The sequence below is a fragment of the Quercus robur genome, chromosome 6, assembly GCF_932294415.1.
Source record: "Quercus robur chromosome 6, dhQueRobu3.1, whole genome shotgun sequence".
Lineage (NCBI taxonomy): Eukaryota > Viridiplantae > Streptophyta > Magnoliopsida > Fagales > Fagaceae > Quercus > Quercus robur.
This window is the reverse complement of record NC_065539.1, coordinates 25,977,121-25,995,942: the sequence shown is the minus strand read 5'-3', so window position 1 is coordinate 25,995,942 and position 18,822 is coordinate 25,977,121. Positions and strand designations below refer to the sequence as shown.

At 36.7% G+C, this 18,822-nt stretch overlaps 1 pseudogene; it reads right to left on the bottom strand.

Annotated features, from left to right (window-relative positions):
- Nucleotides 1-10,431: 10,431 nt before the first annotated feature.
- Nucleotides 10,432-18,395, bottom strand: LOC126733387 (probable aldo-keto reductase 2; annotated as a pseudogene).
- Nucleotides 18,396-18,822: the final 427 nt, after the last annotated feature.

Genomic DNA, 18,822 nt, shown 5'->3' with positions numbered 1-18,822 from the left:
TGTTAGGTAGGTCTCATATTCCGCTATATTGTTTGAACATGGAAATTCCAACTTGAATGAGAGTTCCACGATCTCTTCACCATTGTGAAAAAGGACCACTCCCGTGCCTCCTAAGTTTGTCGTAGAGGAACCATCAAACTTCATGATCCACTGTTCTTTGGTCACTTCTGCCATAGCTACTTCTCCTGGTACCTCATCATCTAGCGGGAACTCCTTTTCTCCTAAAAATTGAGCCAACAAGTCTATTATGACCTGGCTTTTCACCGCCTTGGGTGTTCCCGCCTTCAAGTCATATTATGATAGCTGTAATAGCCATTGAGATATTCTGCCGGACAGAATAAGTTGTCGAAGACGCACTTTGATCGCGTGGGATTTCGTCATCAAATGTACCTCGTAAGCCAAGAAGTAATGCCATAGTCTTTGCGATGCATAGACGATTGCTAAGCATACCTTTTCCACCTAGGGATAATGGGTCTCAACGTCCCTTAGGACGTGACTTAAGTAGTAGATTGGTTGCTCGATGCCGCCTTCATCTTCTTGGGCTATCAAAGCCTCGATGGCAAATGGGCTTGAGGCTAGGTAAAGCAACAATGGCTTCCTGCGGACTAGGGCTTGCATTGTGGGGAGGTTCATCATAATTTGCTGTAGCTTTTGAAAAGCTGTATGTCGTGTTTCTCCCCACTTAAAGCCTTGTCATTTCTTTAGTAACTTCATTAAAGCCAAAGTGATTGATGCTAAACCAGGGATAAACCTCCTAATATGGGAGACTTTTCCTAGGAAAATTTTCAACCCTTTGACTATGGCTGGTGGCTTTATGGTTGCTATTGCCACTGCCTTGGCTGGGTCCATGCCTATCCCTCTGTTGTGGACCAGAAATCCCAAAAATTTCCCAACAGACACTCCAAAGGCGCATTTCAATGGGTTCATTCTTAGCATGAAAAGTCTACATCTTTCGAATACCTTTCTTAACACCTTGACACGATCTTCTTGCCTTCTCGATTTCACTAGTATGTCGTCCACATAGTCCTTTAGTTCTCGGTGCATCATGTCATGAAATATGGCAGTCATTGTGCGCTAATAGGTTACACCTGCATTTTTTAGCCTGAATGGCATCACTATGTGATAAAAATTCCCGATAGGAATCTTGAAAGCGGTCTTTTCCGCATCCTTTGATGCCATCCGAATCTGATTGTACCCACTGAACCCGTCCATAAAGGAAAACATGGCATTTCCTACTGTAGAATCTATTAGCAGGTCCATATTAGGCAATGGGAACTTGTCTTTGGGACAAACTCGATTAAGATTTCTAAAATCGACACAACATCGTATTTGCCCCTTTTTCTTTTTCACAGGTACAATGTTGGACAGTCACCGTGGGTGCCGAATCAGTTTGATGAACCCAGTGGCTAATAATTTTTTCACGTCCTTCACTATTTGCTTCTCTATTTCCATGTGGAACACCCTAGTAGGTTGGACCACTGGCTTTGCCCCAAGATCCACATTGAGTGTATGCACTACTAGCCCTGGGTCTAACCCAGACATCTTGCTGTAATCCCAAGCAAAAACTTCTCTGAACTCCTTTAGTAGCAAGATCAATTCTGCATTTTTTTCTTCTAACAACTTTGAGCTTATTGAAATTGGTCTCAGTTTTTGTGGGTCTGTGCCCAGGTCAATCTCTTCCAGCTTTTCTTCTGCCATTACTTGTGCATCTTTTTCTGCCACAATCTCCTTTTCACTTTCCATGTCACTTTCTTCCCCTGAACCATCTTGGGCCATACAGCATATTAGGGTTTTATGCTGTGGCTCTCCTCTAGGACCTCCTTGCATACTACAGGTGGGCCCCACACACCTTCATAATTTATATACTATCTTACAGTCAGGTGTTCGGACCCTGACACATCGTGGCGTACTACCTAGCTCTGAAGTCAATGCTTCTTTCCTTTTCCTCTTCTACATCAACAACTCTCTCAAGTCAGGCTTTGGTTTGTCTTGGATATCCTCCCATTTAGGTTCAAAGTGCCTTGCGGCTTAGATACCAAATTCTCTCTAGATGGTACCCATTTGTCGTAGAACATGGTCTCGACCAAATTGGCTTCTGCTTGCTCGAATAGGGATGGATTTGCTGCTATCCATATCATCTTGCCATTCAATCTCCCTTTCACACACTAGTGATAGGTGGATGGAATTAAGCGATGCTTGTGCAGCCATGGCCTTCCTAATAGTATATGATAGGAAACTTCTGTCTTTACCACATGGAATCGGGCCAAGGAGTCTATGGGGCCCACCTTTAGCCATAGCTGTATGTGCTCTGCAGTATATTTGCCTCTTCCTCCAAATCCCGTCACTTCCATTGGGCATCCTTGAATCTTGCTTTTTGGTATTCCTGTTGCTTGTAGTGTAATGAGTGGGATAAGATTTACTAAAGCGCCCGTGTCAACCAGAGCTCTGTTAATGAGAATTTGGTTTATGGAGGCTGTTACGTAGAGGGGCCTTCTGTGGTCTGAGTACCCTACCTTCATGTCTTCATTGCTGAAAGTAATCTCATTGTTGTCTTGCAAGAAAGCTTTGTCAGCCCTAGTTTCTGCAGCCAGACATTCTACTCCCGTTCTTGAGGCAATGCTTACTGTAAGAACCAAGTACAAGAATTCTGGGCCTTAGATCACTTGGGCTCACAATCTATTTGTAGTGGGTTTAAGGATTTCCTACAATGGGTCGTTCTCGGCAGAGGGACTCTAAGCAACACTCAGTTGATACTCTCTCCTTCACTATTTTCTCTCAATTTTTCTGAACCCCTTCTTCTCCCAACTTTCCTCTATTTATAGCCAAGGTTAGTGGGGAGATCATGATTACAGTCACCGTTAGTGCTATTGAAGGTCCAGTATTATCTGGTTAAAGTGGTTGTTTAGGTGAAAGGGCGGTGCAGCATTTATGATCTTGGAACTTGGTTCCATTTTCACCGATTATGCTCGGCAACTCACGTTCCCGTACATATCATGACCTTCCCGGATATGACTCATGCGCTCTACCGGGAAAGATTAACCGGTCAACCCCGGGAACTTAATACCCAAAACTTGTTTTTGCTCTAAGGCAGTTTCAAGAAGGGCATAAGGTAACTGGAACTTTCTGCTGGGCCTGCGCCCAAGGCCGGTATGGGCTTGGGCCCGGGGCCTAGATGGGTCTGGGCCCAAGGCTAGTATGGGCTTTGGGAGCTCGGTGCCGTACACTTACCAAAGCCTCTATGGCCATCCTTCGTTCATTTGTTGTGAGCTCTAATTGGTCAATAAGTTCTTGAACTGGGAGCTTTTCTATAAGGTAGTAATGGCTATAGCAGGCAGAGCCGACCTTTCCTCTTCTTCTTCTCTTGAGTCTGCGTAAATAACAGCTGCTGCTACCCCCTTCCCTTTATAACTGGGGAATGGGATTCTTTGCACCTCTAGTTGGGACAACTCAAGGTTTCATTCTCTGATTCTGCTATGCACTAGTCTGCGGAGTACCCAACATTCTGTGGTTGCGTGCTGCACATAGTTATGCAAATAGCAGAAACATGGGTCTCTCCATTCTTCTTTAGTGGGCTCTTTAGAGACTTAATTGGGTTTAAAAACTCCATTTGCAATCCATTTGTCGAGAAGCACATCCAACACCTTTGGTGTGCTTGGTATTGGCGAAGGGCTCTCATACTCCCTTCCTTCTAACTTCCTTTTCTTCTTGCCGGTGGACACTATCATGGCCTACGGTGTGGATCTCTGCTCCTTGGGCTTGTCAGAGCTATGCCTGACTGATTGGGTCATCTTACTAGCCTTTTGCAATAGCTGCGCAAACTAGAAAATTTCTAAGTTTTCCAAGACAGCTCTATACTCCATGATCATATTGCCTATGCACATTTCCACCAACATCTTCTTTTCACAGTGGTTATAGCAATTGAGGGCTATGTCCCTAAACCTTTTGATGTACTCCATTAGGTCTTCGCCGTTTTTTTGCTTTGTGCCTTGCAAGGTAGCGAGCATCACCATTTCTTCTTCGTGGAAATACTTGATGCAGAATACATCTACCATCTCATCTCACGTTGGGATTGATCTTGGCTTCAAGCCAGTGTACCAGGTTTATGATCGATCATATAAGGACTTTGAAAACTCTTGGAGGCAAAGGTCCTCATCTCCTGCTTAGGGAGCAAGGGTGTCAATAAACTTACTTACATGCTCAACAGCGCTTCCCCTTCTACCATCATACTGTGCGAAGGTTCATGGCTCATATCTTTTGGGATACAGCTTGCTGAGTATCCTCAGTGGATTGGGAGGTCTTCATGCATAAAATCTTTCCTTGGGTGCCTTGGCCCTTTCTTGCTCTAATAGTGTTGTGACGTTAGCCATTGTGATGAAACACTGCTCTATGTTCTACGGGCCAACGCCCACAAGGGTTTCTTCCTTGTCTGTTACATGCTCGAGGTCATATGGGCTCCCCTTTTCCTTAGTCTTGTTCGCCTTCAGCGGGCGCATTTCCTCCATCAACTGTTGTTGGGAATGTTATACGGACTGCAATACTTTAATGAAGAAGCTAGTATTGTTGGCGAGATTCCTCTACTGCTATTGTGGCCCTGCCCTCGCTCTATTAGCACCCTTTGCTTGATTGGGCTGGTGCAGCGTGGTTGGCCTTGATTCTGCCTGCGATGGCACGACACTCATATTTTGCATCGTCTTTGATCTCAGAGGCATAACTTGCGAGGGATCTGCTTACTTTCCCTATCTTTCTCCCAACTCCCCATTGGAGTTGCCAATTAAAATATGGTGGGTCTTTTTGTGTTGTTGGGCTTCGATCCCTCCTGCTGTACTATGGCTTGCAGGTATAAGGTAAGAGAGTTGGGGCTGGCCTAAACGGGTTACACTTTAGGCCAATTTGTGCACAAGTCGAGCCGTCCCAATATAGACGTGTTCTGGCAAAGACATTGCAGGCTGAATGTATGGTGTGTCCATAGCAGGAACAATTGTTATAGATGTTATAGCAGGAATATAGTACTACAGAATAACTATAATACTAAATGAAACAAATGATACTAATGCCAAGATAGAAGGTAGCTTAACAAGGTTATGGCAAAATGATACAAACGGAAATAACGTTATAGCAGACAGTTTAATAACTGAACGTAAACTAATTACCTAATAAACATTAATAACAAAAAAGAAAACTTGTCTGATAGAAAAGTAGGCTTAGCTTCTCAGCAGAAGCGAGTCTAAGAAGGGAACCAATCCCCAACGTGAGTAACCTCAAGGAATGCTCCTGCCATAGAAGTTACACACTTTGGAAAAAAAGGGCCTAAAAGGTTTAAGCTTCAATCCTCAATCTCTCAGAGAGTGGGTCTATCGAGAGGGAGAGAAAAAGGTAGTCTATTGATGCATGCCTCTATTCCTACCACTTATGTCTCTTTGATTTTTTGTATATTCTTCTCTTTTTCTACTTTTTCTCTTCTTTCTTTTTCTACCTCTTCTTCCTTTCGTCTCTTGTTCCTCCTCCCCAAACTATTCATAGTTACCCCTTTTTATATCATCTGTCGTGGTGGGATTTTCCATTTTTATCCCTTAACTGCTTTTGGCTCCTTATAGGTGTCCTTCTAAGACTGCGCACTAGCCTGCAGGCTGCCCAGCAACTACCTTTGCTTAGAGTGTGTTGGTTGCACCACTCTACATTCCCAAACAAAATTGCTTGTCTCGTTTTTACCTCCCTCTGCTTTCATTTTACTCTTTTTAATAAGGATCCAACTTTCTCTCTCTCTCTCATCACCTACCTCTATGGCATACATCTAGTGGTCCTAGCCCATACTTACTTCTTTTAGGTGAGATGTCATCCCAATAGGACATCTCTCCCTAAATAAGCTTGAGCAGGAACCCCAAAATAGACCCATTTTTCTCCCTACCACCAAACCACACCCTCTAAACACCTTGACCCATGGCCCACCTCCCATGTATTGGCTGGGTACAAGTAGGTGGTGCCTTGACCCTTTGTGCATGCTCCACTCTGTCTGAATTTATTTCTTTCTGGCCTTCACACCATTTTTGCTGCCTCCGTGTTTGTTTGATTCTACTATACGTGCTGGTTGGTGTTTATCTTTTGTGGCGTGAAAGATTTGTGGGCTTTTGAGCTCATGTTCTTTGCCTTTTATCCCTTCTTGGACTGTGCGTTGCTTGGGCAAAGACCCTCATCCTCCTACTGAGAAAATGTTTTCCTTTCTTGCGTTCGTGGGCCTCTCGGCTATTGATCTTACCATATCACTTTATCGTGCCTGCTATAACTTTACATTTCCTTTTACTTCGTAATACCTTGTGGACTTGTGGGCTGATGTTCTTGTCATGCCAGCCCACTTCTTCATCAATCTTTTGCTTAGGGCTTCCTAGGCCCACTTTTCACATCTTTACCTCTTTTGGGTTTTGTTGGCCAACATTCTTGCTGTGCCAGCCCATTTCATTATTTCATTCCTCCGGCTTCCTCGACTTGTTTACTTCCTCTTTACCTCTTTTACTCCCTTGGGCTTTTTGCTAGATCCTTTGGGCTTCCTCGGTCCAATTACCACATCTTTACCTCTTATTACTTTTTGGGCTTATTGGCCTTTATGTCGACCCATTGAGTTTACTAATTCATTTTCCGGTCTTCTTCGGCCCATTTACCTCTTCTTCACCTCTTTTTATTTCCATAGGTTTACTACTTCATTTTTTGGGCTTCTTTGGCCCATTTACTACTTCTTTACCTCTTTTTTATTCTTGTGGGTCTGCTAGCCATCAATCTTGCCATTTCAGTCTACTGGGTTTGTTTTCTCATCTCTTTACCCTTTTTCCCTTCCTACCTTCTCTATAATGTTGGGCTTCTTCTGCTATTGGACCCTTTGTCAAAAATGGGCATCAACATGGCTTATTGATGATTTTTTACGCACCATCAAACATAAAAGACAAACTCTAAAAGCAAGAATTATAAATTATTTAAATAATATAAAAAGAAGATACACTAAAGTTCATTGAAAGGCAAGATAAGAGCGAATTTCTCTACTCCTGTTCATGTGAGGTCAATTCCTAAATGGAATGCTTACTCTCTATTTTCACTAGGTCTTGTTTGGTAAATCCAATACAACTAATTATACAAATCAAAATATTTAGATTAAAAAAAAAAAACCCCACTTTTAAAATTGAAGAAATACATGTTAACAATTTTCATGAAATGGATTGCAGCATTTCAGCGCAACCAAACATAACCACGTATATAACGTTATTATTATTAAAGCAAGTTAAAGCAATGGGAGATTTTAAATCATGTAATGACCTTCCGTTTTTTTTAAAAGAAGTTCCCTTTCCTTAAAGTGGAAGAAAGGAGAGCCCAGACTTAAAGGAGTTCAAACGTAGGTTCCCAAATACAAATTACATACGTCAAGCATTGTAATATACTACGTCAAAGAGCATGCACTTAAAGAAAGTAACATCACACTAATCATTCATGAAATGAAGAGTTCTAAAAATTAAAAATCTTTAATATACTTGAAAAATATTTATTTATTTATAATTCTTCTCACCTTTAATTATATAACACATAAACTAATTTTGTTTTTAACTAGAAATGGATGGTGTGAAGGGTGACTAGTCGACCTGATCATAACAATACCTATCCATTTAAAAAAAAAAAACCATTCTATCTTTGTAAAAAACGATATATTCTATTCTCCTTTTTTTTTTTTTTTTTTTTTTTGCTAAAAAAACATATCTGAAATTTCTTTATAAAAAAATATTTTATTTTTCATATTTACAACTAGATCTGAAATTTGTTTTCAAAATCTATTTATTGGGACAAAATTGTCTTATGCCCTTTTCACCCAAATTATATAGCCTTTTGCCTCGCTTCCCAAACTTATTAGGGAAATGCCCCTCTTTTGAAACTCAATTTTTTCAAAATCGAGTTAAGCCCTACAGTGACATTTTCAAGGATCTATAATAACATTTTTAAGGACCTATAGTGGCGTTTCGTAACTTGATATCCATGAAATCAAGTTATAGGCAATTTTATTGCCTATAACTTGATTTCATGGATATCAAGTTATAAAACGTCACTATAGGGCTCCTGATTTTTTTTTTTTTTAAACTCGATTTTGAAAAAATCGAGTTACAAAAAAGAGGCATTTTCCTAATTAGTTTGGGAAGGGGGCATAAAGCTATATATAATTTGGATGAAAAGGGCATAAGGCCATTTTGTCCCTATTTATTGTTTTACATTTGAAGTCAGATCTAAAATTCTCTTCAAAAATCTATTTATTTTTCATACCAAAAATCAGATCTAAATATTTTATAAAATGTTGCATTCTTAATATTAAAGGAATAGGTCTGAAATTTATTTTTATAAAACGATTCCTTTTCAATAATTAAAAAAAAAAAAAACTAGATTTAATATTTTTATATTCAATCTCTTACTTTGTCTTTTAAATCCAAGTTGTTATTTATTTAATTTATAAAATAATTTTTTTAACAAATAGATCTATAAATCTAGGCTTAGATCTAATCTTAGATCTAGAACGTCTAACATTTATATTTTGGCATTTCAAAAATTGGCATATTGCATATTGAATGCAGGACAGAGTTTAGCTATAAAATTGGTTGTAGCCTAAGGTTACAACTGTACTCAATAAAATAAATATTACTACATATTTTAAAAATCTAATTATTAAATTGTATGTTCTTTATGTTCTTAATACACCTGTCAAATTTTGTGTCAATCGAATATCATTAATTTACTATATTATCTATAAGCTTATATTTTATGCATAATTTTAAACTTCAAAAACTTGCAATTTAAACAATTTATTGATGATATAGCTATTGATCTTTAATTTTCTAGAAATTTTGCAAGCATGGAAAATATAAGAAGAAAATGTAAACTAATAGTGGATTTGTCAAAATTCACCTTTAACAAAAAGATATTGAGTAAGATTATAGCCTTAGACTACAAATAATTTTATAACTAAACTTTGTCGTTATATGTGGGTATATAAAATGTCATTTTAAGTCTAGAAAACCAAACTCTATTTCGGCAGAGTGGCTGGTGCCTAACACCTTCCCACTTTGTAACCTAACCCTTGAATCTAGTATTTTTGGTTCAAGATTAGTGTTTTATAATTTTTGTGGTGGATTGTATTAGAACCAAAGCTTTGTAACTTTTTACTTAGATTGTAACTAGCTAGGACCAATGCGATGTAAAATTTCTACCAATTGTAAATTTGATGTAAAATGAGATATTCAATGGAATTCAAATTTTAATTCATTTTTCTTATTTTTTGCAAACAAAAAATAAGTGACGACTCCACAATTATTAAAAACCCAAAGAAAATTCCACGAATCCTCTTTCGAGAGTTTTCAACACCAGTATCTCGATCACGAGGGGTTGTAAGCAATGGTAGAGCCAAACTATGTGGGTTTGGGGGGGGGGGGGGGGGAATAGTAATCCCCCCAAATTTTGAATTAAAAAAATATATTATAAAAATTTGAATTGGCCTTGCAAACTTTGAGTTAATTCAACAATTTTTTTATTATAAAAAAATACCTATTTTTTGTATGTATTATGACTTACTCTAATATTTGAAAATTAAAATCTCTCTCTCTCTCTCTCTCTCTCTCTCTCTCTCTATATATATATATATATATATATATGTGTGTGTGTGTGTGTGTGTATGTGTGTGCTCGCGGGTGTGTATTTAAAATTTTGTACTCATGAGTGTTTTGAAGTTGTCTAGAATGATTTATGAATACTATAGTTCAGCTCCTAAAAATTCTCGACTCTGCCATTGGATGTAAGCATTCTCTTTCATCTAGGTTCAACCATAGCTTGACATTAGTCCAAGTAAGTAATCATTAAATTGATGGAAAAACAAAATAGATTTTACTAAACAACCAAAATTCCATTAATTTATTAGAGAATGGAAATGTGATAACAAAATAGATCCTGTCTGACACAAAATTACATTAGTTTAGTTCAGTTTTTTTTTTTTTTTTTTTTTTGGAGTTGAAGGAGGGGGAGGGGGGTTGGGTCCAACTCGTGTCATGAGAATTGTGGACATGTTGGTAGGTGCAAATCATACTACAACCCTATTGACAGAATTTTATTAATTACGTTCGGAGCACTAGTGCTCCAATGCGCCACTCCATGGTTGATCTTTTTTATTAAAACTTGGTGAAAGAAATTAAGGTATAGACCTTTTTAATAAAGCATATGATATGTTACTTTGTTAGGATTTATTTATTTTTTTACTTTCAAAAAGAATTTCAGTTTTGGACATTGGAATAGAAGACTAATTTGGGACGGAGTGGGTACCTTTTTAACTTAAAATTCAGGGATCAGTTTGCCGTCAATGCAAAGTTGAATTATATATTTGAATTGGAATTTTCAACAAAGAGAATATATACAAATGGAAAGGAATTGAACCAATTCATGATCTTATAGGTGAACAAAATATTTGTTTTCTAAACTTCATGAAGTCATACATGATAACTTTCCAAGACATACTTATTTCTGAGTAGTCAAGTCAAGAACTAAACGAAAAGTCTACACCCTTCAATGAGAATATAATATTTCTAGCGGGTGGTATTGAGACACAGAAAAAGAAAGACTTTTGTTTATGCATCTTTCCATGAAGAAAGTGGTGGAGTTTCAGAATCCTTCCAAGTTTTAATGGAATTAGTATATCTCTCACCCTTTACGGAATCCTCAGTAGCAAATGACTCAAGTTCATCCATTTCTTCTGGTGTTAGTTTCACAGACAGTGCTCCAATGTTCTGGTTAAAGTTTTCAATCTTTGTAGTTCCAGGTATGGGGCACACGTCATTCCCTTGGTGATGAACCCAGGCCAATGCTAGCTGTGATGGGGTGCATCCCTTCCTTGTTGCCATTTCATTAACACACTCAAATAGGGTTTTATTATGTTTCAGGTTTTCAGGTTGGAATCTGGGTAGATACTGTAATAAGCGGTAAATTCAAATATCAGTACTACTAATTAAGAGTGAAATCACTAAAATGTTTATTAGTATAATAATTTCAAGGAGGTAGTGTACTCGAGAAAAACAATGATAAACTACGTACGTACAATAAATTAAATTATATGTAACATAATTTATATTCAGGTTTCTAGGCATTCAAAGTTGTTAAGACTTAAGACCTAGCTTAATATTGTTCATCACACTAGAAGATAATTGCAGCATTACTCCAGAATCATTACATAAAAACCAGGTGGGATTTGGGTTGGGTTTAGCTCAACCATGATTATCAAAGGAGCTTTCTCATAAGTTACTTTATGTATTCCGAATCTCGAGCATATATATTTGGTAAATAGTAAACGAGAATTAGAGATAAGTATATGGGTGAGATTGTTCTTATTGATTAACCCTCTAATTTAAATTACCTAGTTTTTGACCCTCCACTTATCTTTTTCGCTTATTGTACATTAACTAAAAAGGTGGGATAAATTGAAGACAGTCTAAGGTTTCTACCTACATAACTTTTGTTTCCCTCTAACGACAGTATTCAAATCTTTTTTAGCACTAGATTATTCCCTAACGAGTCTGTAATTGACTTTTACTATATGTACTGATCGAACACCCTCTCTAGTTTACGAAAACCAAAAAGGAGTTGATTGGAAATTTAACAACTGGAAATTTCATTTATTCAAAGCATAAAGAGATAGAAGAAGGTGGAAACTATAAGAGAAAGGAACCAACCAAATGTTCTGATTGGCTGTTTGAGAAATTGAGGTGGTCAACGCTAATACATATACAATGAAACTTGATATTTAAACCAAATTCTTCTGGCTTCAAGAATCGTTAGTAAAGTCAAAATAAGTCTACTTGGTTATTATAATTTAGTGGTAATGATATTATAATTTAGGGATAATGGCAGTAAATCTGCATGTGGTTCGACTTACACCAAAACTGATTGGTGTCTTGGCTTGATAATAACGAGCTATTATTAGAAGCAGACGTCAAAGGTTGAAACTCTCTCTCAAAAAAAAAAAAAAAAAAAAAAAAACTTTGTTTACCCATGATTTAATTAAAAAAAGTCATTTTATCTACTTGATATTCGTTCCATTTGTCTCCCATAAATGTAACCCACCTCTATTAAAAACAATGGTAAATATGCATTTTTGCTTTCCTTTTATGTTTCTCTCTTCAAAAAAAGAAAAAAAAATATAAAGACTAAAAGAAAACAAGATTAAAAAGTGTTTTTACTAAGAAATTGAAGAGGAATGAAAAATTTATCCAAAATTCCTATCAAAATAGTGAAAATTTCAAACACATGCAACCAAATATTTAAATTTTTAACTACATATTCATTCCAACACATCTTCCATCCAAAATTTTAAATCAAAACACAAACACTTTCAACAGATGATACATTCAAAACCATTGTTGATGCCCATATTTTTTGGCAAAAGGGCCCAATTATAAAAGGAGCCCAACAATATGAAGAGATGGAGAAAGAAAACAACAAAGTAAAGACCATTGTGCTAGAAAGGCAGGAATAATGATCCAATAGCCTATAAAATAGTAAAAGGGACCCAAAGAAAGCAAATGGGCCCAAGGGAGCCCCAAAGAATGCAGTAGTAAGTCCATGAGAATCATAAGAAATAGAAAGAAAGCAAAAATGGGTTGGAGGAGCCCAAAGAAAGGAATTAGTTAATGAGATTGGTTTGAAGGCCAATAAACCCAAAGGTAAAGGATATGATAATCGGATCAGAGAAGCCCAAAAGATTTAGCAAAAGCTCATGGAAATGTAAGAAGTAGGAAATAATGAAGTGGGCCAAGGATGCCTCAAAGAATGAAATGGGCCAAGGATGCCTCAAAGAATGACACGGGCCGAGGATGCCCAAGAAATAAAATGGGACGGGGAAGCCCAAAATGTTATATGGATTGACCTAGTAGGAATACTGGGCAGTGTAAACTAAAGGAAGGAATAACATATGAAACTGGCATGGCAGACACTTCAACCCACAAGCCTAGAAATGGTATAGTAAACAAGGGTAAGCAACATCATAGCAGGAATAATGCAATGACATGGTAGGAGCACTAGTTAGCCTATAGACTAGAAGTGAAAGGAAACATGGGCCGAATTAAAGAAGAGAAAGCCCACACCTAAGTAATGCTCAGCCCAAAGAAGAAATGAGATGCGAAGAATGAGGACTCATCCACGCCACAAGAGATAAACAAGCACCAGAACATGCAGCAAAGTCAGACAAATTTGTAGGCAATGACGAATGCATAAACGCCAGAAAAGCAATGGACTCATATGGAAGTGGAGCATGCACAAGGTTCAAGCACCACTTACCTGTATCCAACCAATACAGGGGGAGGTGGGCCACGGGTCTGAGGTAAGAGAGGGTGTGGTCTGGTAGTGGGAAAAATGGGGAGCCTATTTTGGGGTTTCCGCTTAAACTCTTTTGGGGAAAATATTCTGCTGGGATGACGTACCACCCAAAAGAGGCAAACGTGAGTTGAAATCACTATGTGCATGTTATAGAGGTTGGTAAGAGAGCAACGCAGCCCTTATCTAGATGAGAGTGCCAAAGGAAGAAAGAAAAGAAAACAAAAACTACTTTTGTCTGGGAATGAAGCGTGGCACGGCTAACACAGGATAGTGGTGGTGGCTGAGCAGCTGGCAAACCTATGGGGTAGTCCTGGAAGAACACCCACAACAGACCAAAAGTAGTTGAGGGGTAAAAATGGTAAACCTTGCCACAACAAGCAATATAAAAATCCATAGATGTGCATGGTAAACAACAACATGGAATAACAGAGGGAGAATACCAAAAGGAAAAGAAAGAAAACAAGAGAAGTAAGTAAGGAAACAACGAAAACAAGGAAACAAAGAGTAAGGAAGAAAAATAAGAGTGATAGGAGTAAGAGCATGTACCAATAGTCAACCACTTCTCTCCCTCTCAATAGCCCACTTTCTAGCAAATTGAGAATCTGAGATTAAGCCATTTAGGCTCATTTTCCAAAGTGAGTAATCTCTACAACAAGATGCTTTCTAAGGTTACCTACATTTGAGGGTGGTTCCCATCCTAGACTTGAATTTGTCAAGGAATCAAGTCTCTCCCTTTAACAGATTTATTTTCTTTTCTTTTGCCACAATTGATTGAAAACTAACATGACTTCTTTTTGTTATTAATTTATTTCAGTTGTAATCACATCATCACACTTCTTTCTCTTTATGAAACTGTTTAAGTATCACTGTTATCAGTAGAAATATTGTAGTTAAAGTATTTTAGCTATCCTACTATATATATATATATATATATATATTTATTTATTTATTTTTTATGTTGTAACTTTTTGTAACAGTATTTCCTACAGTGGGCATTCAACACATTCAAGATTTCTGCCAGAAGTTTTAACTTGCGCATAAAATTGGTTAAGGTAAGTTTCAATTAGGCCAGTCCCGACTCTCCTACCCCTGAATCATTAGGCCACAATACAGCAAGAGCAATCTAGCTCAGGACATAAAAAGGCCCACCACAACCATGAATCTACAAAACTTCTTACCCACCAAATCAACCAAAAACTAAAAACTAAACCCAAAAATCGTAATAATCATAATAACAAGTATCCACACTTTGACACAGTGGCAATATCACTATAATTTGCTATTGCAGAATAATAGTAATTGGTTTGCTGCACTATTGAAATCCTAAACTCAGTTTTGGAGAAGATTCGTCAAAGAAAGCTGGAGATCTGTCGCTATAAACAGTATGCCTTTTCTTGATGATGATGATGGCGATGATGGTTTTGTAAGGGAGGTGGGTTATAATTTATGTGGTCCTATTGATGAAAGTAGGGGAGATGATAGAGTGGTAAAAGTGGCTAGTGAAGAAACGATCGAACTTTCTGCCAACATGAAGAGCAATTTAGTGTCAAAGTCTGCGGATGCTCTTTATTCTGATTATTCTAATTTTTGGGTTTAGTTTTTGGTTGATTTGGTGGGCAAGAAGTTTGTAGATTTATGGTTTTGAATGTATCAGCTGTTGAAAGTGTTTGTGTTTTGATTTAGAATTTTGGGTTGTAGATGTGCTCGAATATGTAGTTAAAAATCTAAATATTTGGTTGAATGTGTTTGAAAATTTTTCGATTTCAATAGGAATATTGGATGAATTTTTCATTCCTTTTCAATTACTTACTTAAAAACACTTTTTTGATCTTGTTTTTTCATTTTTTTTAAGAAGAGAGAAACATGAAAGGGAAGAAAAAATATATATTTACTCATATTTTTAATAGAGGTGACTTACATGAGACAAACGGTGTAAATCTCAGGTAGATAAAGTAACTTTTTTAAACTATAAATAAGTAAAGTGATTTCAGACCAAATCACATGTTGGTTTACTACAATTCTTCCTATAAGAAAGAAATTTTGTCCGCTAATCAAGTTGTTTTTATTATAAAATATTGACTACTATATGAATAAGAGAAACAGGAAAAGCATACGTAAATCTCAGGATATTCATAGATGCAATGATGATGCTATAAATTTATTATTCTAAATGCATCTGTAACACAGTTAATTTGAAGCTCATCATTTGTGTGGTAGATAGATCTACAAACCTTTCGAACATCATCATTCGACAAATTTTCAACTAACTTAGGCCCTGTCGAAAAGAATCATCGTCCTAGAGGACTGTATGCAACAATCCCAATGCCTAGTTCCCTGCAGGATCCGGACAAAAATAAAATTTGGTTCATAATTATTTTATGGGCAATTATTGGTTTATATTGCTTAATTAAAGTAAGAATGACATTGTAGACTAAACAAATGAGTATAATATTGTACAAATTTGCATAAAAGTGTAAAATTATTATATACATTTGTTTAGTAAATTTTACAGGAATCAATAATTAAATAAGAACTAATAATTTTCCTTATTTTATAACTTAGAAAGCAATAGTAATTATTGATGCATCACCTGCAAGTAGGAATTATTTCTTCCTCCACATCTCTGGACCACAAAGACCACTCTAGCTGCACAGCAGTTATGGGATGAACGGCATGTGCCCTTCTGATTGTTGAAGCCGAGGCCTCAGATAGACCAATGTACTTGATTTTACCTTCTTTAACTAGTTTTTTGAGTTCCCCAATCTTGTAATCCACAAAAGAAAAGAATTAGAGGATGCTAAATGGAAATATTCTCAAAAGATGCATATATAATGATACACATTAAGAAAGACGAGTTGCAAAAAATGTAGCAACTGAGCTATCTAAAAACGGGACAACTGAAAGATAATTATGCTGAAAGAGAGCAGTATATTGATATGTATTTCGAATAATTATAATACAATGTATGCCCGATTATAAGGCTTCTTGCTGATGAAAAGCATGTATCTATGGGTTTACTTAGCAAAAGCAGCATGACAATATAGGTTTATGAGTACATGATCTTTGGCAAAAGGAATGAAAATGAAGATGAAAACATATATTTGCCTCAGAAATCCAAAAGGAATTAGCCTAAGATGTAGTACAAAACATTTAAGATGAGGAGATTGACATATATATTCAGAATTAATCTTGACCATCGCACATCTTGGGTGCGGTGATCACTCTATAAGTATAAATGCTTGTAGGGTATAAGGGGTAAAGATTGAGGTTCAAGTCTCCAAGAGGGTGTTTCACACATACATATACTTAGACAGGGGCGGCTTGATGCATTTGGGGGCCTAAGGCGAAAATTGATCATCTTATTTAGATGCAAAATTACTACTAATTAACATGAACTACATAGATTTTTTTTTTTTTGAATTTTTAAGAAAAAAAAAATTTGACAAAATTTTTCATACTTGTTGATGTGATAGATTGATAGTGGTAAGTAAAACAGTGGTGTTAGTGGTAGATTTAGATGAAAACTAGTAAAAGTTTGCTAATTAAACTCTTATTATTATTCTTTTTTTTTAGAAGTGCAACATTCACAATATTTTTTTACAACAAATCCTAGATTTTAAACTGTTTTTTGTTTTTTATTTGAAAATATCACTATAATTATTTTTTTGCCATCAACAATAGGCTGTAATAACTTGCTACTTAGCATTAGTTGTACAAGTGTTGTGAAAAATATTGTGGACGACGTTTCATTTTTCTCTATTTTTTATTTTTTTTTCATCTAATAAAAAAAATTATTTTATTTATTGATTATAAATAATCCTATTGGTTAAAATTTAGGGGCCTTTTTTTTACTTGGGGCCTTAGGCGGTTGCATTTTTTGCTCCACCATAGAGCCGGCCCTGTACTTAGATTATGTTAGAGTAAAAATTCTATCTTGTAAAAATAATAATAATAATAATAATCTTGAACTTGCCTAGGGTGAAGTGAAAAATGGAGATGGTACTGCTATATATATATATATTAAACACCTAGTGATTCCTGCAACAACAATCAAGTGGTAGATGATGGTTTCATTATTATATAGGAATCATTTAAAAGGCTTAGTCAACAATGAAAATTAACACGAGAAGAGAATTCTTTGGTTTACATTTAAAAGTAGATAACAAGTTGACAGAATTAAGTTATGCAACTAAAAATGTTAGTAGAGGTCACACTGTATTTAGAGGAGAAAAAGAAATTATAGGCAAAAGGGAAGAATTAACGAACTGTGACTTCAATAGGAACACTGGTGTCGACGCGGTGCTGGTAGTAGAGATCAATACAATCGACATCAAGGCGCTTCAAGCTGGCCTCACAAGCTGCTCTCACGTATGCTGGATTGCCACGGATCACCCACTTCCCATCCTCAAAACTATTAGCGAACTTGGTTGCTAGTTGCACCTTCTCTCTTATCCCTCCTTTCAAAGCCTGTAATGAATTAATTACAGCCAAAATAAAGGGGAGGACCTTGCTTAATTAGTTAGCTAGCAGCTGCAAGTACGTACCTTTCCGAGGAGGATTTCGTTGGTGAAAGGACCATAGATATCGGCAGTGTCAAGAAAGGTGACGCCGTTGTGAATGGCATGGTGAATGAGAGTGATCATGTCTTGTTCGGGTTTTAAAGGCCCATAGAAGGCGGACATGCCCATGCAGCCTAGACCTTGTGCTGACACCTCCAGTCCTTGTGAACCCAGCTTTATCTTCCCAATTCTTGACGCCATTTCTTCTTTAAGTTTTCAAACACTACTTGCTAGTTGCTTTCAGAAAGCAATTGAAAAGCTCTTGGCCGGTAGTGGTAGTTGGAGTTTATTTAGAAGAAACAAGACTAGAGTAGCTGCTGAGCAGTAGTGTCTGTTCTAAGAGTCAATTTAGAAGAAACAATGAACAGTAGTGTCTGTTCTAAGAGTTAATTTAGAAGAAAAAAGACTAGAGTAGCTGCTGAGCAGTAGTGTCTGTTCTAAGAGTTTATAGTGCCAAAATAAAACTGCGAGCGTAACAAGTTGATATCCATTTGCGTAAGGACATACGTTAGATAATATTGACTTTCTATGACTATCACATCCATTGCGTAAGGACATACGTTAGATAATATTGACTTTCTATGATTCTATCACATCCATTGCGTAAGTACATACGTTAGTAAATATTGACTTTCTTTTCTCGCATAGTTAGCACTGCTGCATCTATAATATTTTTTTTACGTAGTAATTGTTTTGTTGTCAACCAATAATACTATTTTGTTGTTTACCATTTACAATTTTTTGTCTAGCAATTAAAAAATAAAAAATAAAAAAGAGAGAGAAGAAGGAGATTTTAGCAGTGGCGACTCCAGGAATTTTTTTCAAAGTGTTTCTTAACAAACATAAATTATACAATTTAATAAAAAGAAAATTTTATATATTGACAACAACA